General features: G+C 42.0%; 1 protein-coding gene across 6 annotated transcripts in view; it reads right to left on the bottom strand.

Moving 5' to 3' along the window:
* Window positions 1-24,895, bottom strand: part of DDR2 (discoidin domain receptor tyrosine kinase 2) — a 166,271-nt gene that overhangs the window by 78,035 nt on the left and 63,341 nt on the right. The window contains exons 3-4 of one of the 6 annotated variants that reach the window (XM_063627148.1): window positions 11,933-12,071; window positions 10,909-11,023 (exon numbers count right to left, since the gene is read on the bottom strand). The exons of 4 other annotated variants lie outside the window; for them this stretch is intronic. The gene's annotated coding sequence lies outside the window, so the exon portion shown is untranslated. Of the gene's footprint in view, window positions 1-7,103; window positions 7,178-10,908; window positions 11,024-11,932; window positions 12,072-24,895 lie in introns of those variants that run through there. One more of the 6 variants, XM_063627146.1, reaches the window with a different exon arrangement.

Raw genomic sequence — 24,895 nt, 5'->3', positions numbered from 1 at the left:
AATAACCAACTAACATCATAATGACAGGATCAGATTCACACATAACAATATTCACGTTAAATGTAAATGGGCTAAATGCTCCAATCAAAAGACACAGACTGGCAAACTGGATAAGGAGTCAGGACCCATCAGTGTGCTGTATTCAGGAAACCCATCTCACGTGCAGAGACACACATAGACTCAAAATAAAGGGATGGAGGAAGATTTATCAAGCAACTGGAAAACAAAAAAAGGCAGGGGTTGCAATCCTAGTCTCTGATAAAATAGACTTTAAACCAACAAAGATCAAAAGAGACAAAGAAGGCCATTACATAATGGTAAAGGGATCAATTCAACAAGAAGAGCTAACTATCCTAAATATATATGCACCCAACACAGGAGCACCCAGATTCATAAAGCAAGTCCTCAGTGACCTACAAAGGGACTTAAACTCCCACACAATAATAATGGGAGATTTTAACACCCCACTGTCAGCATTAGACAGATCAACGAGACAGAAAGTTAACAAGGATATCCAGGAATTGAACTCAGCTCTACATAAAGTGGACCTAATAGACATCTACAGAACTCTCCACCCCAAATCAACAGAATATACATTTTTTTCAGCACCACACCGCACCTATTCCAAAATTGACCACATAGTTGGAAGTAAAGCTCTTCTCAGCAAATGTAAAAGAACAGAGATTATAACAAACTGTCTCTCAGACCACAGTGCAATCAAACTAGAACTCAGGATTAAGAAACTCAGTCAAAACCGCTCAACTACATGGAAACTGAACAACCTGCTCCTGAATGACTATTGGGTACATAATGAAATGAAGGCAGAAATAAAGATGTTCTTTGAAACCAACGAGAACAAAGACACAACATACCAGAATCTCTGGGACACGTTCAAAGCAGTGTGTAGAGGGAAATTTATAGCACTAAATGCCCACAAGAGAAAGCAGGAAAGATCCAAAATTGACACCCTAACATCACAATTAAAAGAACTAGAAAAGCAAGAGCAAACACATTCAAAAGCTAGCAGAAGGCTAGAAATAACTAAAATCAGAGCAGAACTGAAGGAAATAGAGACACAAAAAACCCTTCAAAAAATTAATGAATCCAGGAGCTGGTTTTTTGAAAAGATCAACAAAATTGATGGACCGCTAGCAAGACTAATAAAGAAGAAAAGAGAGAAGAATCAAATAGATGCAATAAAAAACGAAAAAGGGGATATCACAACCGATCCCACAGAAATACAATCTACCATCAGAGAATACTACAAACACCTCTATGCAAATAAACTAGAAAATCTAGAAGAAATGGATAAATTCCTCGACAAATACACCCTCCCAAGACTAAACCAGGAAGAAGTTGAATCTCTGAATAGACCAATAACAGGTTCTGAAATTGTGGCAATAATCAATAGCTTACCAACCAAAAAGAGTCCAGGACCTGATGGATTCACAGCTGAATTCTACCAGAGGTACAAGGAGGAACTGGTACCATTCCTTCTGAAACTATTCCAGTCGATAGAAAAAGAGGGAATCCTCCCTAACACATTTTACGAAGCCAGCATCGTCCTGATACCAAAACCTGGCAGAGACTTAACCAAAAAAGAGAATTTCAGACCAATATCCTTGATGAACATTGATGCAAAAATCCTCAATAAAATACTGGCAAACCGAATCCAGCAGCACATCAAAAAGCTTATCCACCATGACCAAGTGGGCTTCATCCCTGGGATGCAAGGCTGGTTCAACATACGCAAATCAATAAATGTAATCCAGCATATAAACAGAACCAAAGACAAAAACCACATGATTATCTCAATAGATGCAGAAAAGGCCTTTGACAAAATTCAACAACCCTTCATGCTAAAAACTCTCAATAAATTAGGTATTGATGGGACGTATCTCAAAATAATAAGAGCTATCTACGACAAACCCACAGCCAATATCATACTGAATGGGCAAAAACTGGAAGCATTCCCTCTGAAAACTGGCACAAGACAGGGATGCCCTCTCTCACCGCTCCTATTCAACATAGTGCTGGAAGTTCTGGCCAGAGCAATCAGGCAGGAGAAGGAAATAAAGGGTATTCAATTAGGAAAAGAGGAAGTCAAATTGTCCCTGTTTGCAGATGACATGATTGTATATCTAGAAAACCCCATTGTCTCAGCCCAAAATCTCCTTAAGCTGATCAGCAACTTCAGCAAAGTCTCAGGATACAAAATTAATGTACAAAAATCACAAGCATTCTTGTACACCAATAACAGACAAACAGAGAGCCAAATCATGAGTGAACTCCCATTCACAATTGCTTCAAAGAGAATAAAATACCTAGGAATCCAACTTACAAGGGATGTGAAGGACCTCTTCAAGGAGAACTACAAACCACTGCTCAATGAAATAAAAGAGGATACAAACAAATGGAAGAACATTCCATGCTCATGGGTTGGAAGAATCAATATCGTGAAAATGGCCATACTGCCCAAGGTAATTTATAGATTCAATGCCATCCCCATCAAGCTACCAATGACTTTCTTCACAGAATTGGAAAAAACTACTTTAAAGTTCATATGGAACCAAAAAAGAGCCCGCATCGCCAAGTCAATCCTAAGCCAAAAGAACAAAGCTGGAGGCATCACGCTACCTGACTTTAAACTATACTACAAGGCTACAGTAACCAAAACAGCATGGTACTGGTACCACAACAGAGACATAGATCAATGGAACAGAACAGAGCCCTCAGAAATGATGCCGCATAGCTACAACTATCTGATCTTTGACAAACCTGACAAAAACAAGAAATGGGGAAAGGATTCCCTATTTAATAAATGGTGCTGGGAAAACTGGCTAGCCATATGTAGAAAGCTGCAACTGGATCCCTTCCTTACACCTTATACAAAAATTAATTCAAGATGGATTAAAGACTTATATGTTAGACCTAAAACCATTAAAATCCTACAAGAAAACCTAGGCAATACCATTCAGGACATAGGCGTGGGCAAGGACTTCATGTCTAAAACACCAAAAGCAATGGCAACAAAAGCCAAAATCGACAAATGGGATCTCATTAAACTAAAGAGCTTCTGCACAGCAAAAGAAACTATCATCAGAGTGAACAGGCAACCTACACAATGGGAGAAAATTTTTGCAACCTACTCATCTGACAAAGGGCTAATATCCAGAATCTACAATGAACTCAAACAAATTTACAAGAAAAAAACAAACAACCCCATCAAAAAGTGGGCAGAGGACATGAACAGACACTTCTCAAAAGAAGACATTTATGCAGCCAAAAAACACATGAAGAAATGCTCCTCATCACTGGCCATCAGAGAAATGCAAATCAAAACCACAGTGAGATACCATCTCACACCAGTTAGAATGGCCATCATTAAAAAATCAGGAAACAACAGGTGCTGGAGAGGATGTGGAGAAATAGGAACACTTTTACACTGTTGGTGGGACTGTAAACTAGTTCAACCATTGTGGAAGTCAGTGTGGCGATTCCTCAGGGATCTAGAACTAGAAATACCATTTGACCCAGCCATCCCATTACTGGGTATATACCCAAAGGATTATAAATCATGCTGCTATAAAGACACATGCACACGTATGTTTATTGCGGCACTATTCACAATAGCAAAGAGTTGGAACCAACCCAAATGTCCAACAACGATAGACTGGATTAAGAAAATGTGGCACATATACACCATGGAATACTATGCAGCCATAAAAAATGATGAGTTTGTGTCCTTTGTAGGGACATGGATGAAACTGGAAAACATCATTCTCAGTAAACTATCGCAAGGACAAAAAACCAAACACCGCATGTTCTCACTCATAGGTGGGAATTGAACAATGAGAACTCATGGACACAGGAAGGGGAACATCACACTCCGGGGACTGTTGTGGGGTGGGGGGAGGGGGGAGGGACAGCATTAGGAGATACACCTAATGCTAAATGACGAGTTAATGGGTGCAGGAAATCAACATGGCACATGGATACATATGTAACAAAACTGCACATTGTGCACATGTACCCTAAAACCCTAAAGTATAATAAAAAAAAAAAAAAAAAAAAAAAAAAAAAAAAAAAAAAAAAAAAAAAGACTCGGGACATCAAGGCCTAACCTGGTGTTTTTACCACAAAGAGACAGAGACCTCTCACCTTCTCTGAAACCATCAGAGACAGAAAGGATTTCTCCTCCCAGGCCTTTGCAACCATATCCTGTAGTGATAACTTCAGAAATGTTATGGGTGAGGAACTTCTAAAACAGCCAGGTACTAACTGGTCTCTGGGTTTAGGGACACTTTTCTATCAGTATAGAAAGTATGAGCTGGTTAAAGGTAGAAAATGGTATCACTATTAAAATTAAATGGAATAATGCATATAAAGAACTTATAGTACAATTCCTGGGATATAGTAAGTGCTTATAAATATCAATTTTTGAATAGTGGTATGAATAGAACGGTGTATAGGAAGAAAAAGATCAGCAGTCGAGGTGGCAATCATATGTTGAGCATCTATTGTGAGCCCAGGACAGGTTGAATCACCTGGGGGCAACACAACAACAACAAAAAGTCAGTCTTTTTTTCTTGCCAGGAGGGGATTTACATGACTAGCGCCTGTGAGCATTTGGAAAAACCAACAAGACAGTGAGCAAGCAGCTTCATGCCAGGCCATGGCTGCAGGGCTGGTGCAATAGATTAGGAGATGTATAAGTGGATGTGGATGAATAACAGACTTTAGGAAAGACCATGAAGAAAAAATACAAAACAAGCAATCATGAAAAATTGCAGTCTCAACATCCAGGCTATTGAAAGAGGCAAAGGCTCAGGAAGACCTTCAATTGTGAGAGAGAGAAAGAAAGCGAGAGTTGAATTCAGAACAGACCAGTTTGTTCTCCATCCTCACCAATCCCTGACAGCCCTAGACCTCATAGGGACTTAGAAGGCCTTCCAAGGCTCAGTTGCCTTAGGAAAAACAAGCAGGATAAAGACACAGAGCAGTGGCTCTAAACTTAATCTACCCCTTTTTTTCTGACGTTAGGCATGGTAGAACAAAGCAGATTGGCCCAGGGACATACAGACACTAAGAGTGAAGACTCTCTAGCCCTATACCTAGGAAGGATATGGCCCAGGAGTTCCTGCCTGAATCCCAGAGCCTGAAAGCCTCATTCAGCAGTTGGATTAGCACCAAGTGTCTGGGATTCTTTTCCTGGTCCCTACCCCTTCCTGCAAACAAGTCAGTCCCTCAGCACCTGCAGTTTCTGCAATCGTTGCCAAGATAATAAAGTCATTGATCAAGAGAAGTTCAGCTTCTAACCCTTTCCATTTCGTGCTTTCTTCACATTGCTGGCTGGACATTCTCTTCTGCGTTACTTTAACTTGCAGCCTCTGAACCAAGCAGTGCAAAAAATACGTTTGTTCAAGGCGATTAAAGATCTACAGGCTCTATCTCCATTCAGGAAATTTCCCCTTGAGTCACCAGCATCTGGTACCTACTCTTGATAAGTAAAGAGCCCTCCTCTCTATCCTACCAGGCCCGCTTCTCTCCACTTTCTGGCCCAGGTTAAAAAGACCACATTGCCAGGGCCAAGTGTGACACCAAGGGCTTGCCCCATGCGGCCTCAGAGGCTTCTCAATCTCATTCTCAGAATGCCCTTGCTTGGGTCTAACCTCCCAGCAACTCCACCTCTCCTGCAGAAGACTCACATTTACCAGCCCCTTTGCACAAGAGCTGATGGCTTGTGAGTTGCCCCTTTTCACCAGGTAAATGTATGCTTTCCTTCAAACTCTTGCTCCTATCTGACTTGCCTACCCACCTGTAGGCTCAGACGATGCTTTGAGGATATGAATATATACAAATGTAGAATTTTTCAGTGGTAGTATCTTTATGCATGTCTGTCTCCCTGGCTAGGCTTGAGGAAAGGGTCTTGTCATGGTCTTCTTTACATTCTTATGCAGAGCACAGAGTTGGGTGAAAATCAGTGAATGAGCTAGGCAGATGAGTGGATGGCCTGAAGGCACTGCAGTGTCCAGGAATGGCTGCTGACCTGTTCATCTCACTGCCAGGAGTTGAAAAGATGTCATACACAGATGTCATACACATTATGCTCTTATCTTCACCATGGCACTTTTTCTAGGCCATAATAATCTGTCTCCTCTCTTGCGTGATCCACTGCACCTATTCCCCAAAACTTAGCAGATAACCATTTAGTGACTTAAATTGCTCCTTAATTGTGTTAGCGTGTATGTGTGAAAATTTTATCTCCTCCTCAAGATTGTAAGTCCCTGAAGGGCAAGAATATTTTGCACGTCTCAGGGCTTATGAGAGTACTGATAAACATTTATGGAGCACTTCTTATGTATCAGGCAGTGTGCTAAGATTTACATCAATTTTCCTCATTTGGTTCAGGGCCTCAGAAGGATCTTGAATAAGTGAGGAGAACGGAAGCAGAAACTTAGCCAGATGACAGTAAGCTGGCCTCTGGGCCTGAGTTCTAGTCCCAGATCTGCCACTCATCACCCCAGGGCCTGAGCAGTCGTCCCATACCCAGAATGGGCTCAGCTCCCTCTTAATTCCAACAAGGAGGCTGGAATGAGTGAAAATGGAGGAGTTCCAAGGCCCCTGTCAGTCCCGACAGTGTAAATTCTACCAGCTGTGGTTCTAAACACTCCAGCGGGCACACCACAACAGAATAGAGCTGCCCCCTGATCCAGAAGGAATGCTGCTCCCCCTTTAGCCCAGGCACATACTGTATTACAGTAATGAGAGCTTTGGCTGCTTTAAATATCACAAAACAAAAACAACGGGCAGCCCAAGTTCATCATCCCCATCCAGACCACAGAGGAGCACACCGCCAGGCCGAGGCCAGAGAGAGACGGTGAGAGAAGCCCACACAGTCGCTTTCAGGGATCCATTGGCTTGTAGCTGGAACGAAAATCACCAATGGCAGGGGCTGTTAAGAGGCAGTCAGGGGGACAGCCCGCAAGGTCACATTGGGACAAAGAGGCCCTGGCTGTAGTGAGATTGGATATCTGGAATCCTGGATCCACCAGAGATGAGCTGGTGCCAAGCCTGAGGCTACAGGAACCACGGTCTCTCACCTCTGGGAGAGCCAGGAGAGTCCAGCCAAAGGTCTCCACAGAAATGAGGCTACAGTCTCCCTCTGGGTCCTGTGAGGCATCTGCAAAGCAGAACAGCAAACATTAATCAGAAGGGCCGGAGTGGGTGAGCATGCGAAAACACAGGAGCCAGGTCCTTTTTCTCTCAGTGATTCCCCCAAAAGCAAAAGGGCAAATCTTCAGGGGATTCTGGCAGGCCCTCCATGGAAAACCCCTTGAAGCAAGAGCTATGCTGTTGAGAGTCCTTAGTAAACCCCCATTATGTAAAATGGCCCAGGACTATTCAGAAACCTTATCAGATAGTGCTATAGACTGGATGTGTGTTCCCCCAAAATTCCTATATTGAAATTTTAACCCTCAATGTGATAGTATTAGGAAGTAGGGTGTTTGAGAAGTGATTAGGTCATGAGGGTGGCACTCTCTTTCAGGGTCCTTTTAAAAGAGACCCCCCAGAGATGCCTCACCACTTCCACCATGTGAGGACACGGTGAGAACGTGCCATCCGTAAACCAGGCAGTGAGCCCTAACCAGACCCTAAATCTGCCAGCACCTTGATCCTGGACGTCCTAGCCTCCAGGACAATGAGAAATAGATTTCTGTTGTTTATAAGGTAGCTGGACTATCTTTTTTTTATTATAGTATCCAAACGGGGTAAAGTAGATAGTTATTTGATGTTAGTATGTGTCAAATCAGGGTGAAAATCATGTACATGAAGCAACTCCCCACATGGACAATGAATAAGGTTCATGCACACTCTCTTCCTGCAGAAGTGACTTTGCTGCCCCTTTACAACTCAGGCTGTTAGACTCCATTGCTCCAAGGCATTTCCTGGTGATTGGGGAATGGAACAGGCATTTATCTCAGGAAGGTAGGGATTAGGGGCAGGGAGATGCTTTATCCACATCCCATCTACCCCATAATAAATGGTACCTCTTCCAGAATAGAAAATTGATAAAAGATTTGCCAATATTTTTTGTTTGATAGCAAAGACACATGGGCAACTCTTTCCTAAGCTGTAGGTTCTTTGCAGGATAAGGCTTCTTAATAACGGTGTGAGCCAGGGCTTTAAAAGGGAGGCTGAAGGTCTAAAGTCAAATGAAGGATGCCACCACCTCTGCCAAGATTCTGCTCAGCATTAACTGCAGGAATGTGCAGATCTGTCTGCTCTCTTGTGTGCAATAGGAGCCAATGGCGTATGATGTCACCAGTCCCATGGAGATCCCGGCATGCGCACAAAGTATCAAACTCATTTTGGAAAGACAGACACACTCTGGAAAGGCTGGGGTTGGGTGGAGTGGGAGAAGCTATGGGGAAAAATCCATTAGATAGGAAAACCAGAAACTGGAGTAACTACATAAGGGGAGCTTATGTGACTTCATCACCTCCTTTTGTGAGGTTCCCAGCACACTGCTTGGCCTGCCCTTGAAGGTGAAGATAGTATCTCTCTTTATCACCACTGAATCTCTAACACCTAACACAGTGCCTTTCACAGACAGGTGATCAAGAAATATTCATGAATTTACCTATAGTAGGTGCTCAATAAATGTTGTTCCCTTTTTTACATTCTCTTCTACCTCAGGAACTTAAGCCAATTGGAGGTTCGAGTCCTATTTGCCACACAGGGCTGGCACTAAATGGACAACAGCGCTCTGGAACACACCCTCTTCTCATCTTCCATCTGTCCTCTCTTCCTCCCTCACAATCACCCCTCTTCCGATGAGAACAATAGCATAATAGCAGGCTCTTCATTACCTTCCCTTCTCTGAACTCCTCACTGATGTTGATAACATTCTCTTGAACTGGAAACTAAATTTTTTCCATATGATTCAGTCTTATCTCTATTTTTATCTCATTTTCACAGTGCCAAATATAATACATTTATCTCATTATAAATTCACTGATATCAGGAACTAGGCTATACATTCTGTATAGGCATCGTGGCACATAGCACAATGCCTTATATACTTCTGAACAAACTGCATATACTCTCTATCCCAAGCTATGACTTTCCTAGTTATACTTTATGCTTTATCACTCAATCTAGTCTTCTTCCTTTACACATGTTCCCAACTTCCAAAAGGAAAAGATGACTTGAAATATTCATTAACCAGCATTTATTGAGAACTTATTACCTATCAGAAAATATGCTAGGTGATAAAGAAGAAAAAATGTATACACACACACACACACACACAGAGAGAGAGAGAGAGAGAGAGAGAGAGTATAAAAGATCAGAAATGCCACAGTTTAAGTCACTTTCTCTATTGAAGCCAAGGGAGTTAGCTAGCTGAGTGGCTTATGGGAAACAGCCTCTGACCAGCTGCTGAACTAATGGTGTAATCTTGGATGAGCCAAATATTCTCCCTAAGCCTCTGTTTCTTAATCCTTCATAATGTGAGGAAGACACATCCTCTCTAACATTATGTTCCTTCTGAACAACAAGCAGTACCAAAGCTTATGTAATTAGATCCTATGGTAGAGAATAAATATACTGTAGCTATTGGCATAAAGATTGAGAATCATGAGGTTGAAATAGGGTAACATTTAAACTGCATGTAACACCAACTACATTTAAGTTCACATCAACAGACTACACACTCAAAAGACTCTAGCAGTAACAGACATTCAGTGAATGACCTACACTCAGAGTCACACACATGAGTCTAGTTGGCTAGGGAATATCTATTCAAAACCAAGAGCCAACAATAGGAGATGATACATTGTTCGTGTTCTTGGTTTTTCTGAACTCACTGCTTGCATGGGACCTAAGTATAAACTGCTTGCATAGTCAGTATAAGATGGAGGAGAAGGTAAAAGATATCTTTTCTCCAGCTGATGAGAGAATTCAAAAATTTTCTAAGGAGAATGAAAGAAATAATCCAAGAAGGTAGACAGAGTGACAATAATTGCAACGAACAAAGATGAAGAATATGATTCAGAACTTTATGCACAATAACACCACGTGATGAGGAAGCTGGGAAGAAAAATAAGACAAAGAGGAGAAAAAGGAGAATCCCAAACTGTACAACTAAAACTAATAAAAAGAACTAGACTGTTCTCAGAGGAGGTAAATTGGGCTTTGTGACTAGAAAGCTGTATCTCCAGGATGCAAAGGTTCAAGGAGCTTAATACAGCTCCAGTGGGAAGAGAAAACTGGTGATGAGTGACTCCCTACCAAGAAAACAAGGGGATTTACTGAAAGACCTTGGAATGTTTCACGCAGAAAAAAGAAAACTACACTGGAACTTAATGTTGGTCTTCAAAGATGTGATGCCCTATTGTGAAATAAAAGGATTCAGCTCATACAACAGAACTCCAGTTGTGACTAAGGAAGTTGCAGAGACGCAGGTTTTTATCAAAAATAAGAGGGAAGACCCTAAAAATTAGAGCCATCCAAAAATGGGCTGTGCTTCTTTGTGAGGTTATGAGCTCCCCACTACTGGAAATATTCAAGTAGAGGCTGACTAATCATTTTATTTGTGAGGCTGTAAGGAGGATCCTTCTTCACGTAGGATATTGGTTTAGATAACTTTTTAGATCCCTTTCAGTTTTAAGAATCTATGTGTCTGTTCACCAGAGTGCAAAAGCAGGGTAACTTGACATCAGCCTGACACAAAGCAGATGGATACCCATGAGCTGAAAGAACTACTTTATTCATACTGATACAGAGTCGAAGCCTTACCTAGCAATAGTTTATGGCCAAGAGCCATATGGCTTGTAAGCATATGAACACTCCCACATGACCATATCACCTAGACACGTAAATACCAGAGCTGATCATTGTTACCTTCCATTTACTGCAAATGCCATCCGGCCGAGATTCTTTGGCAAAACTTGTATATCAGGCTATCCTCTACGACAGCTGAACTGTTTAAACCAACTTTGAGCTTCAGAAGTAAGGTCTGGAAGACAAAATTAATCACTTTTCCAAGGGAATTGGGTCAACCTATTTAATACCACTTAATAGTTGTAAAGAATGATTCTATCTACTATGGTCAGCTATAAAAAGTGTTTTAACCTGCAAACATACATTAGTAAATTACCTCTGCTTTTTTTTTCAGTTCTTCTTTCCATACCCAGATCTCCCCAAGTCCTAAATTATTTATCAGGGTCTTGAATGCCATTGAAATATATACCAACACTGCTCAATGTTTCTCCTGAGCACTGCTGAATGTGGTAAAGTTTCATTTCACCACAACACATGTAGAAGACAGAATGCAAAAAAGAAAACACTGGTTTAATCACACAGCACATAGTTTCCTTTTCTGTCTCAACCAGAAGCTGTAAGTGGTTTTAAGATATGAACTATGCCATTCTCGTAGTGCCCTATAAGTGATTAATGACTCTGAGTAACACCTCACAGAGGCATCTTCTCAGTAATACCGCCTCCAAAGTCTTGCTGTGACCCCAAATCCCAATAGTAGAGTAACAGATTCTTATTGCTTCCAAAATTTTGGTTAGAATGTATGCTTTAACATGTGTAGTAAAAGGATGACCCGGCCCCAGCATGCTCATGTTTCTATGCAAATACCTCCTCTTGTGTAGAGATCTGCAAGTACTTCAGATTTCCAAGGCTGAAATCATGTGCTAAAAATGCTGAAGGCTCAGCACTCTCCATACTATGCTGGAGTTTCAAAGTCTTGGCTGCCTGAGAATAAAACATTCCCCTGAGTGTGAATCTTCAATATGGCATGCAAATGAGTTGCCTGATGTCTTTGACCTAGCTCCCTGAAAAGGGATGTGGCATACAAAACTGAGTGTCTGGGTCATAGTCATGGGGTCCACAATAGCCCAATAGGCATTGTACTCACAAGGCCCTGAGCCTGGGTGGGATCCAGGGCTGATAAGGAGCACATTTACCCAAATAGCAAAAGATGGTGTTGCCAGTAGAAGCCAGGATATTGTCACCAAACATCAGGTGGAGGGTGGGAAACTCACATGGTTAGAATCCTGCAATATTGAAAAGAAGAAATGGTGAGAGATAGGATCAGGGCAAAGTCATGGTCACTGTAAATGTGCTAAACATCCACCTCTGTGTGGTCCACTGCAGTTTAAAGAAGCCCTCTCATGAGTAACCACCTTTGTTTGAAAATAGAGTTGCAGATGCTTTGTTTGAAAACAGAGTTGCACAAAAGCCAAAACTGACAAATGGGATCTAATTAAACTAAAGAGCTTCTGCACAGCAAAAGAAACTACCATCAGAGTGAACAGGCAACCTACAGAATGGGAGAAAATTTTTGCAACCTACTCATCTGACAAAGGGCTAATATCCAGAATCTACAATGAACTCAAACAAATTTACAAGAAAAAAACAAACAATCCCATCAACAAGTGGGCGAAGGACATGAACAGACACTTCTCAAAAGAAGACATTTATGCAGCCAAAAAACACATGAAAAAATGCTCATCATCACTGGCCATCAGAGAAATGCAAATCAAAACCACAATGAGATACCATCTCACACCAGTTAGAATGGCCATCATTAAAGAATCAGGAAACAACAGGTGCTGGAGAAGATGTGGAGAAATAGGAACACTTTTACACGGTTGGTGAGACTGTAAACTAGTTCAACCATTGTGGAAGTCAGTGTGGCGATTCCTCAGGGATCTCGAACTAGAAATACCATTTGACCCAGCCATCCCATTACTGGGTATATACCCAAAGGACTATAAATCATGCTGCTATAAAGACACATGCACACGTATATTTATTGCGGCACTATTCACAATAGCAAAGAGTTGGAACCAACCCAAATGTCCAACAACGATAGACTGGATTAAGCAAATGTGTCACATATACACCATGGAATACTATGCAGCCATAAAAAATGATGAGTTCATGTCCTTTGTAGGGACATGGATGAAACTGGAAAACATCATTCTCAGTAAACTATCGCAAGGACAAAAAACCAAACACCACATGTTCTCACTCATAGGTGGGAATTGAACAATGAGAACTCATGGACACAGGAAGGGGAACATCACACCCCGGGGACGGTTGTGGGGTGGGGGGAGGGGGGAGGGACAGCATTAGGAGATATACCTAATGCTAAATGACGAGTTAATTGGTGCAGCACACCAACATGGCACATGGATACATATGTAACAAACCTGCATATTGTGCACATGTACCCTAAAACTTAAAGTATAATAATAAAAAAAAAAGAAAACAGAGTTGCAGATGCTTACAATTATAGTTAGGGCATGTGTGGGAAATCCCTTTCCTAACGAATTGAGCTACGTATCAACTTAGGAAGAGGTGACAATAGAAGCTAATTAGGAGGAAAAGACCTTTCTGAGTGTTATCTAAACTATTTATTTGTGAATCCAAAAATCTCAGTGTCTATGTCTAAGAATTTTACTGTAGAACTTTGCATCTTGTTTTTATATCTGTGTGTTTTAAAACTAAAACTGGGTTTTCACTTGGATAAAATTGATGGCATATTCAGAAATAATGACTGAGTCTTACAGAAAGGAGATAAAAGTGAGCTTAAGAGAAGTTGAATTCATTGAAGATATTCTATATTTTGCTTCTATTTTTTCATGCTTTGAATGGAACAAACAAGAAGCAGAGAATGGCATAACTGTATCCAACCACCTGCTGGACACTGTGTAGGAACCATATTGCACAACCACATTTAGCCTCAAGCTGTCCTCCAACAACACTCCATACTCTTCAAAACCAATGTTCATGACACTCAGCAATCTCAAATTGGAACAAGTGCCAGAGTCCGTTTTTCACAGAAATTTGGGTTCACAGTACAAGACAAGTGCTATTCCTTAAACAGGTAATATTTGGAAGTAGAAGTGTCCAGAGACTATGCAGAATTGGAAAGAGGAGATATAAATCAATGTAAGTAGGGTGAACATAGATCCTTTAGAGGATACTATTAAGTCATTGTGGCCTAGCAAGGAAAGTATTTAGATTTATAATGCTAACAAGGTAAGTTTCAATTCAACTCTGCACACAGGTTTTCAGAAGGCATTGAGAAATTCAAATGTCTCTTATCTGTTCTCAAAATCTCCTTGCCATCTCCCCACATTCACAGGCATCAGGGATCACTGGTATAAGTTAGAAACCTATGCCAGCCTTCTCCTGAATCTCCCGTCATGGGAGCTTCCCATTGCAGACAATCTTGGTTAAATAAGCGTAAGTCCCAGAGAATATCCTTATAGTATAGACAATCCCAATTTTGGATTACAGATTATAAAGCTCCTCACTATATGAGTCGAACAGGGTAATTTCAGGCTAGGGAAGGCATGCTGATCTTCCTTCCTTTTCTTCAAAAACCCCCAGGACAGGGCTTTAGGAATAAAGCACATTAGTATGAGGCTATGAATTGTGGGAGAAGGCCTCCAAAGCTAGCAATGGGAATGACTGGGGAGAATCCTCTGAACAGCCTCTCAGACTGCTGCATAGTTCAAGAAGAGAATGGTAAATTACAAGGTGCCTACAAGCCTCCCACTGGCCAGCTTCTGTCGGTAGAAACATTCCTGATGCAACCTTCTCCCAGCCCTGAGGATGCTTGAGCCATGCCCACCTATACACAGCAGGAGTTAGGGGAGAGGCAGGCAGAGGATAGCACAACCCTAATCATAGTGCTAGATTTCAACCCAGCTTGAAATGGAAACTATTCCCCCCATTCCTCTGAAAAATATTCACCGTGGCACATCCAGAAGTAAAAAATAAAGGAGAAGGGAGAGTGCGGTAAATATATTGTCTGTAACGGGCAGGCCTGGAAGTGGCAGCGAGATAAGACACTTGGAATGAACACAGATCATGCCTCCCTGGTGCTTTGGATGCCTGGAATGAGCACAGACCATGCCTCCTTCGTGCTTTGAACAGCCTCAAATATGCATACAGCAAGGGGCTAACTGACTCTGGTAAGGAGGGCGTCTACCTGAACAGCTTCTGAGAGCTGAATCCCTTGACTGTTCTGCTTGGACACAGTATCCCACAGAGCATTGTCATTTGTCTGATCTTACTCTCTTCTCAACTATCCCACCTTCTCTGTTTTCCCTTCAGTCAGCTTTCCATGTTCAATTTCATTCAGCAAAGTGTTCTAAGACAGTTCTACTGCAGATAGACAAGTAGATAAACTGCAGACATTGGTGAACAACAGACTAGCAGATTCTCTTCTCAGTCTCGTCGAGGATTTATTTAATTGGCAGTTGCTGTCTTCAGTGTTAATAGCTATAGATTTTTAGGGTTAGAAATGGAGAACTCTAGCCCATCTACTTCTACTGTCGCTCCACCAACAACCCTAACAAGCAGTATAGCTCAGTGGTTGAGCCACAGGCTCTAGAATGAGGGTGCCAGGCTTTAAATCTAAAGGCTGACCTTTACTAACTGTGTGAGTTTAAGCAAGTTCCTTAACACTCAAGCCTCAGTTTTCTCATAGAAAAATAGGATCCTTTCCGAGAGGACCATCATGAGGAGTAATCATGAGGACTCAATAAGTTAATACCTAGAAACAGTGCTTGGCATCAAGTCTTAGCTCTTACTATTACAACTGGAGCTGTTTAAACAACTGGAGCTGGTCTCATTTCATAGTAAATGTATTTTGACTCTCCCTAGTACACAGCTAGGCCTCATACATATTAAATAATCATGACATTACAACACTTTGGCAGCAAAAACAAATACACCCAAAGCAAACAAAAAGCCCATCCCCTTTGCTCTAATAAGAAACAGTCCAGGTTAGCATGCAAAATTGTCAGGTTCGATCTCATATTGGAACGTGTTTCTCTAAGTAGGTCTAACCCCACATTTGTTGGGACACTTCATTTTCAGCAAATGACTATGTGAGACTTCGCAGTTTCAAGTTTTCTTTGCCATGAGGTTCTTATGACTCAGATTTTATGACCCACCCAAGAGATCACCTGGGCTCCAATAGTTCAGGTGCTCTGTGCACTCCTGCAGTGGCAAGCCTTATTTTTTTAAGTGTCTCTAACTCCATCTCTTCTAAGAAACACGCACTCTAACCAATAGTCTTTATCCATTAATTCTATGAAGTTCAACAAAAAGATTAACAGAGAAAAAGTTGTTTAAATGAATATGTCATTACTTTCCTACTGAGCTCTCCCCAGTAAGATCGTGATTAGACTCAAGGTGCATGTACCCCCACCAACTCCCACCCCCTACCCAGAATGAGAATGGGGAATTCAGCAAAAAGAGGCATGGAGGCCCACGGAGAGGGTTCTGGTTGAATCTCTTGTATAATAGAAATCTCAGCAGAGAAGTGGAGACTCTGGGCAGCTAAGTACAGGAACCCAGGCCTAACAATTGGGAAGTACATTCTGGAACCTCAAACAGAGGATTAGCACAGTCAGACAAGTGGGGGCTTTCCAGCCCAGGGGAAGCTGGTGGCTGGGCAGACAGCGGGGGCAGGGAAGAAGGCTGGGAGGCACAAGCTGCCTCTGATCTCAGCAGAAAGAGTTGGGCAAACAGCAACGGTATGGGTGGAGAGGAGGGAGGAAAGGGGCCTCTGGTTTAGGCTCTAGCCAGGAGGGTGTAGCTGTCAGTTGCATTTAGAGCTAGGGATTGGTGAGGTGCTGGTCCAGCAATCGCCTCCACTAAATGTGCATCCAATCAGTGTCATTTTTCAAGCCCTCACTCAGCTTTGGCCAAGGAGGCAGCGATGAAAGCCAGAGGCTCAAGCTGAAACAGGCAGGAGCCTGGAGCTCATGAAATATGACACCGAGAGGGAAACTGAAGGGAAAGAGTCACAGCCAAACAAACACACCCTCAGCCAGAGCTGGAGCCCAGAGGCCTGAGAGGGGGGCCCTGGACTTTCAGGGGGAGATGGCCAGCTGTTCCTGCTCTCCTCCTTTCCAGGGTCACAATTCCCCCAGAAAGGGGAGGCTCTTTTTGCTCAGAGCGTGCACACTCGCCACACTCACAATTTAGAGATGATCCTTTTATGAACCCTTGTTTGGTGAAACTTTTAGTGTTTTTTTTTTGTTTTGTTTTGTTTTAAAAAAAGTAAAAGAAACATTTAAAACATTTCAATGTCTTCTGTGGTCAGAAGCTATGCCGAATCCATGAAATTTACTATCACTTCTCTCCTACCTTTTAACCAATACTGGAATATAATGAGTGGGTTATGTCATGGATAATCCACAGTAATAGATAACATTTAGCTCTAGAATGAGTTCATTGATTTACTTTTCAATACATAAGCCAGTAGAACCTAGTCATTAGTAGCCTTGCACATTTTGAGTCAGAGGAACTGTGTTCATAGTTCAGCATTACCTCTGACCCGCTGTATCACCTAGGGCAAACCACTCAACCTCTCTGAGCCTTAATTTTCTCATCTGTTAAATGGAAATGATGGTAACAATCCCATATAACTGTTATTACAATTAAATAAGATTGTCTATTTAAAGCAGTTTTTATAGTGCCTGGCATATAGCAAGTACTCAGTAAATGGTAGCTATGAGTGTATCTGAGGCTCAAACATTTATAATTCTCCAAATAATCCTGTTAAAAGAATTTTTAAAAGCCCATTTGAAAGACATTGGCACAGTGCTCCACATCCCCATTTTAAGTCCCTGCTCAACTTTCTTCTAATGCTCATGCCCAGCAGCGATCAATAGCATCACTCCTCACACTGATGGTACAAAGCATCAGCTTAAAAATCACGGCTTTCTGGCTGGGGATGGTGGCTCACACCTGTAATCCCAGCCCTTTGGGAGGCCGAGGCAGGTGGATAACTTGAGCTCAGAAGTTTGAGACCAGCCTGGCCAACATGGTGAAACCCTGTCTCTACTAAAAATACAAAAATTAGCCAGCGTGGTGGTGCATGCGTGTAATCCCAGCTACTTGGGTGACTGAGACACAAGAATTGCTTGAACCTGGGAGGTGGAGGCTACAGTGAGCCAAGATCACACCACTGCAATCCAGCCTGGGCAACAGAGCTGTCCTCTGTCTCAACAAAAAAAAAAAAAAGAAAAAAGAGCTGACTGTCTGACTTGTCTCACCAGCTTTCCCATCGTGTTAAAAGCTTTTGTGTCTATATGAAGGGACTGTAATAAATTGGAAAGAATGTCCACCTAGCACATCAAAAACTTGACAAAATTAATAAAGTTGAATTCAAAATTGTTTTTTAGCAATTAAGTCTAAATTCTAGAACTAAGTCACAGTAATGATATTGCTCCACATCCAAAGCAAGACATTTGGATTTTGACATTTGAATATTTTTCACGGATACATTCAAAATTCTCTGAACAAAAATTTTACATGTGATTGAGTCAAATAAAGTGGTATTAAAATTTGAAAGATAATGTTTCTGTGTTTGAGAAATTATGGAACACAAAATTACCAGGAAAAAAAACAAAAAAACTCAAACACAAAGCTAGTCTGCTTTTTTGTGAGTTGCTGAATAATGTTTTGACTGAAAGATATTTCTATCAGTTACTAATAAAAATACTTCTAGATTTTTGACATATCACAGAAATGTAGCTCAACATGCATTCTTTTTTTAATATTTATTGAGAAATTTCTAAACATCAGGAACTTTGCTAAGCACTATGAATAAGTAATACAGTTACATCCCACATGTGTCTTAGAGTTTCATGGGAGGCTGGAAAAAAGAAAAATCAATGACAGAATGATATGACAGGGCAATGACAGGAGAACACAGGGACTTGGCCAAGGTTTAAGGGGCAGGAACAGCTTCCCAGACTAAACAACATCTAAGCTGAGATCTAAGGGATCTGCAAACGTAAAATGAGGAGGTGGGGGAAAGAACTCCACAGGTAGAGGTACCCTCATGAAGAAAGACCCAGAGACTAAAAGGCCTTTCCTCAGAGGGAATGTGGGAAACATGGAATCGCCTTGGTGTGGCTCAAGCACGGAGTGTACGGCAAAGCAGAAAGATATGAGACAAGTGAGGAAAACCAAAACCTTGTAGGGCATTTACTCTGAGAGCAAAGCAGAGCCACTGGAGGGCTTTTAGGCAGAGGAGTGGCATATCCAGTCAGTGCCTTAAAATCAGAAGAGAAAAAAATGGAAACAGGAAGGCAGAGTTAAGAAACTATTGCCCAAATAGGCAACAATGGAGGGGATGGAGACAAACCAGGAGTTCGAGACCACCCTGGCCAACATGGTGAAACCCCATCTCTACTAAAAATACAAAAATTAGCCGGGTGTGGTGGCGCACACCTGTAATCCCAGCTACTCGGGAGGCTGAGGCAGGAGAAGTGCTTGAGCCTGGGAGGCAGAGGTTGCAAACTATGAGAGATTTAGCTATGAAATCAAATGGATCATGATTTGATTCAAATATGAGGGTGAAGAAGAGAGAGAGAAGCCAAGAATGATGCTGAGTTTCTTGCTTCGGAGGCCAAGGATCCCAATGCAGGGCCTTTGCGCTTACTGCCCTCTCTGCCTGGCACGTTCTTCACGTACCTCTCAGGCTCCCTTACTCACTTCATCCAGGCTCTGGCTCCAAGGCTGCCTGGTCAGAGGTCCTCTTCAACCACCTCATATGAAACAACACCTAGTCAGTGCCCAAACCCTCAGCCCAGCTCCTTTATTCTTTATCCTCTTATCGCCTAATACCACTTCAGAGTATTTCTTATCCCCTGACTTGTTATACATTTGTCTGTTCAATGACCTTGCTGTCCCCTTGAGAATGTAAGCTCCATGAGAGCAGCAGTTGTTTCTATTTTGTTTCACTCTCAGTACCTAAAATAGTTCCCGGCACATTGTCACTCTCAATATGTCTTTGTTTGATGAATAAACTCATAAAGATAGAAAACGTCAAAAGAAAAAACACAAAGGCGGTTCAGAAACACTCCCTCACTTTGCAACACTAGTTCTAATACTTTCATTAAGAAGCTCCTTTGCTTTTTAGTTAATGGAAATGTAAGATATACAGAAAAGTACACAAATCGCACATGTAAAGCTCAATGACAAAGTGAACATACCTGTGTTATCACCACTCAGGGCCAGAAATATAACAACCTCAGCAACTCAGAAGTCCCCAACACAGCCCTCCCAGTCACTAACCTCTTGCTCTTCCCCAAAGGTATCAGGTAAACTGATGTCTAACCTCCTATAGTTTTGTCTGTTTTTGAACTTTATATAAATATAATAACTCCATTTGTCTTCTTTTTTGTTTGGCCCCTTTCGCTCAAAATTAGGTTTGTGAGGTTCATCCATGTAGTTCTGTGGAGCAGTATGTCATGCTTTTTCATAGTTTAATAGGATTCCACTTTACAAATACCCTGTAATTTATTTTTTACTATTGATGAACATCTGGGTATTTCCAATTTGGAGCCATAACTAATGATGCTGTATAGACATCCCAGTACATACTTTCAGGTAAACATATGCATATACATTTTCATTGGATTATAGCTAGGTCATATTATATGCTGGGTCATAGAGTGTGGTCAGGTTATATGCTGGGTCATAGAGTATGCAAATGTTCCATTTTAATAAATATTGCCAAACTGTTTTTCAAATAGGTTATACCACGTTTGATTCTTACCAGCAGTATACGTTATTTCCCACTGTTTCAAGTCTTCAACAATGCTTGGTAACACAAGTCTATTTGGTTTCAGCCACTTTGGTGGGTATGTAGTGGCATCACATTTCCCTAGTGACTGAGGTAAAGGTGGAGTGAAGGCAAGCTTCTTTTCATGTCCTTCGGATATCCATTCTTGTGAAGTTCCTGTTCTGGTCTCTTTCCCCTTTTCTTGTCTTTTTCTTATTGATTTGTGAGAGGTCTTTATATGTCCCGAATACAAATCCTCAATTGGTCGTAAGTGCTCCAAATAGTTCCTCTGACTCCATTGTTTGCCTTTTCCTTTCTTAACAGTGACTTTTGATAAACATAAATTCTTCACTTTAATGGAATCCACGTGATCAATCTGTCCCTTTCTGTTAGCGCTTTCTGTGGCTTGGAGCTGTTGTAGGAAGCATTCATAAAGAAGATGAGTAGAGCAGGGAAATGGAGGTGGAGGGAAGGCACTTTCTAAACGGCAGCGGGAGGAGGTGGGTGTCAGCCAAGGCAGAGATGTGCTCTCAAGACTGAAAACACTGGGCTGGACTCACTAGAGCAGAAGGTTTGTGTTGGTAAATGTGGGAGAATGTTTAGCCAGGTAAGGTGAGGCTAGACTGCATGGGACCTTAAGGCAGGCCAAGGCATTTCCCCATGACATGAAGGCACTGAGGATGCTCTGAAGGTCTCTGTCTCCACCTACCTATAGGCCTTGCCTGTCTTTGTTTGCAGCCTACCATGTGGATATGCCCACCAGAGAATTGAACCAGCATCCCTTGTGATACCTTTCTACCTCCTACGTACTTCTATTTCTGTCTTTATCAGACTGCATGGCAACTTATGTATATTCCAATCTAAACTGACAACTTCAAAAGTAGATATTGGTAGCAGAATGCAAGATCAGTTTGTACAGGCTCATAAGAACTGATTATTAAATTTTCAGGGCTTCTGTGAGCCAATTGACATCATGTTGGTAGCTTGAAATCAAACATGGCAAGAGTATTTACTCAATGGAAATCAGCAAAAGCTACAAATCAGGGTACCACCTCCCCACAGAGCCAGTTGTACTTGCCAGCACGTCACTAGACACTGGTCTTATTCATCTCTATATTCCTGTCACCAAGCACAGTGTTCGCATCAATGTTTGTTGAATTAAATTGCCTTTTTTCACATCTATCACTCCTTTTAGGACTCCACATAAATAAATTCTTTGAACAATCATTGTGAGAATCCTGCTCTCTGCTCCTTCAGTACAACCAGACAGTAGGTTGCATTCCTTTGTCATGCACAGTGAGGCTATCCCTGAGAGTTTTCAAGGGCATTTGTGAGGCAATTAGAGAACACCAGGCAATGCACAATTAAGGGCAAGGCAGGGTGTTGGAGTGGCCAATCCTTCCAGAGCCCAGTCCTCAAGAGATCTTTACAACCTGGCTGGTGCTCCTAAGAGGTCTGTGAATCTCATGAGATTCACAGAGTAATAGCAGCCCAGGCACTTCCTAGAGCCAAAAGCTCATCGAACTCACAAGGCCACTAAAGGAGCAGCCTGTGGGCCCGCTGTGTCAGGCACCAGGCATGTCCCTTGTTGTTCCCTCCAAAAACAGGACGGGGAAATGTCAGTTGGTGAGAGAGCTCGTGACTCATGACCATACCCTGGGGGGGAAAGAGGTTTTCAGTAAAAGGAATGGGTAAAGTTTTATCTGCCATACAAACCCAAGAGCCAAAACTTGGTGAAAGAATGAATACAAATTAAATAGACACAACTCCAGCATTTCAAAGCAATTAAAAAATGTAACCGTAGATCCATTTTTAGAGCAAGAATACTATTCCAATGATTCTTAACCGAAAGAATGCCCAGGGCTCAGGGGGCCAGCGCAGGAGAATCTCCTCAGGAACAGGCATGAGGGCTTGTGTGATTCAAACCAAAATTACTCACTATTATAATTGCTTTAATTTATTTTTAGTCATGGTTATTTAGGGAAGGCATAACTTTTTATGTTTATAAAAAGGTGTGTGGGTTTTCTAAAGGATGAGAAACATTCATATGTTTTAATTCTCATCTTTTACAGATGAGGAAACTGAAAATCCATCTGTAAACTCTACAAAAGCATCGGGGAAATCTATCTTATCACCTGTTACGTATCTAGTACTAACAATGCCTAGCACATAGTAGGTATGCTGGAAAGAGCTGCTGAATGAATCAGTAAATAAATGAATGAGAACCCGAGAGGAGATATGACTTGGCCAGTGTCACACATGTTGACATTTTGGCAGAGCTGGCATGAGTGTCCTAACCCCAAAGCCAGTGAGCTTTCCACCCTAGAGGAGTAGTTAATTAAGAACATGGACTCTGGAGCCAGACTGCCTGGGTTTCTACGCCAGCCCCACCACCTGCTAGCTTTGTGACTATGAGTAGATTATGTAATATTCGTGAACCTCATTTCCTTCTTCCATAAAATGGGAATAATCACAGTCCTGCTTCCAGAAAGCAGTTACAAGCATAAAGTGAGGAAACACATGTAAAGTATTTAGAAAGTGCCCAGCTCTCAGGATGTGCTCAATACACAAAGGCCACAAATGATAAGACAGGACTAAATGAAGTAGTTCCTAATGGCTCAGCATTCTGTCTTTTTTTTTTTTTTTTTTTTTTGACAGAGTCTTGCCCTGTCACCCAAGCTATAGTGCAGTGTCGTGATCTCAGCTTACTGCACTCTCTGCCTCCTGGGTTCAAGCGATCCTCCCAACTCAGCCTCCCAAGTTGCTAGGATCACAGGCATGCGCCACCATGCCTGGCTAAGTTTTTTTTTTTTTTTGTATTTTTAGTAGAGATGGGGTTTCACCATGTTGGCCAGGCTAGTCTCAAACTCCTGGCCTCAAGGGATCTGCCTGCCTTGGCCTCCCAAAGTGCTGGGATTACAGGCGTGAGCCACGGCACCCAGCTGGCATTCTGTCTTCTGTGTTTTTGGTAAGCCCTTTGAAAAATTAACCTAAGACAAAACCTTGATGCCTTCTTTTTAAATGACAATTTACATTTTTTCCAGCAGCCCATCAATTTAAAGTAAACCCAAAGACTAACAAAAAAGAAAACATAAGTGAGACCAATAAGAAAGTCTTTGTGGAAAGTTCTACTTTACTCTGTACTTTATCCCCTAAAAAGCCTGACAGGGGACCAGTGAGATAGCTTGGTGGTCACAAGCACAGACTTTCGGCCTTAACTGCCTAGGCTTAAAGATTAATTTCTCCATTGGTTTTTATGTATGACCTTGGGCAAGTTACCTTCTCTGTCGGTGTTAATGCTTCTTCAGTTATAAAATTAGCTTAATAACTGCCCTTACCACATATAGGGTCGTGGTGAGGACTAGCCAGTGCCTGGCACTTTCTTGGAAACACAGGTATTAACCATCACCTCACACAATAGACATTCATGTGACATCACGTGTTTCCATAACTTCAGCTGCATGACAGAGAGTGCTGTTGTCTTGCCATTGGCTATCCTTGAAGACTATGTTGCAACTGGCACCCAAGCCACAGTCCAGATCCACAGTGCAGCATGATACTAGCCTGCGGAGATGCGCAAACCATATCTAAAGCCAGCACTGATCACTGGAACCAAGCTCCGTGTCAACCAGCCTGAGTTAAAGAACCTAAGTCACACAACAAAAGTGTGCACAATTTTCCCACAGAACATCATGAGGGGTCCAAGGGCTCCAAGGCTTCATCATCAGTGAAAACAGAGCACCAGGGTATGAGACCCTGACAAGGGTCTTGGGAAGGCCGGCCCCACAGCCAGAACCAACCAAGCTGTGACTGGCAGGTGCCAAGGGACACACTGGGAGCTGAGCACTCTCAGGTACTTCTCTACTTCTTGGTACTTTCCTGGACCTTCTCCAGCCAGTTTCCTGGCAGAAGCATAGCTAAGTTCAACCCAGGACAGCCCGTGGATTATCACGTCTCCTGAAGCTCCACAGACACCCTTCCTCTGTGTGTCATGGCAGTCTTCTTTATGGGTGAATTCATAACCCCACACAGTTGAATTTTTAATAGAGATGTGTATAAATGTTCTTCAACTAGCAGAGCTTAAAACCAATAAACATGTAGATTTTATAGAGTCAGTGTAGTGCTGTGGTTAAGAGCTTAGGCTCCAAGGTAGGTGCTGCTCGAGTTCAAATCCTGACTGAACCACTTATTTACCTGGGCTGAAACACTTAACATCTCTGTGCCTCAGTTGCCATATTGGTAAAATATAACCATTATTTCGACAACAAGTTG

The sequence above is a fragment of the Symphalangus syndactylus genome, chromosome 12, assembly GCF_028878055.3.
Source record: "Symphalangus syndactylus isolate Jambi chromosome 12, NHGRI_mSymSyn1-v2.1_pri, whole genome shotgun sequence".
Taxonomy (NCBI): Eukaryota; Metazoa; Chordata; class Mammalia; order Primates; family Hylobatidae; genus Symphalangus; species Symphalangus syndactylus.
Note: the sequence above shows the minus strand (reverse complement) of the source record. Positions and strands in the feature narration are given on the sequence as shown.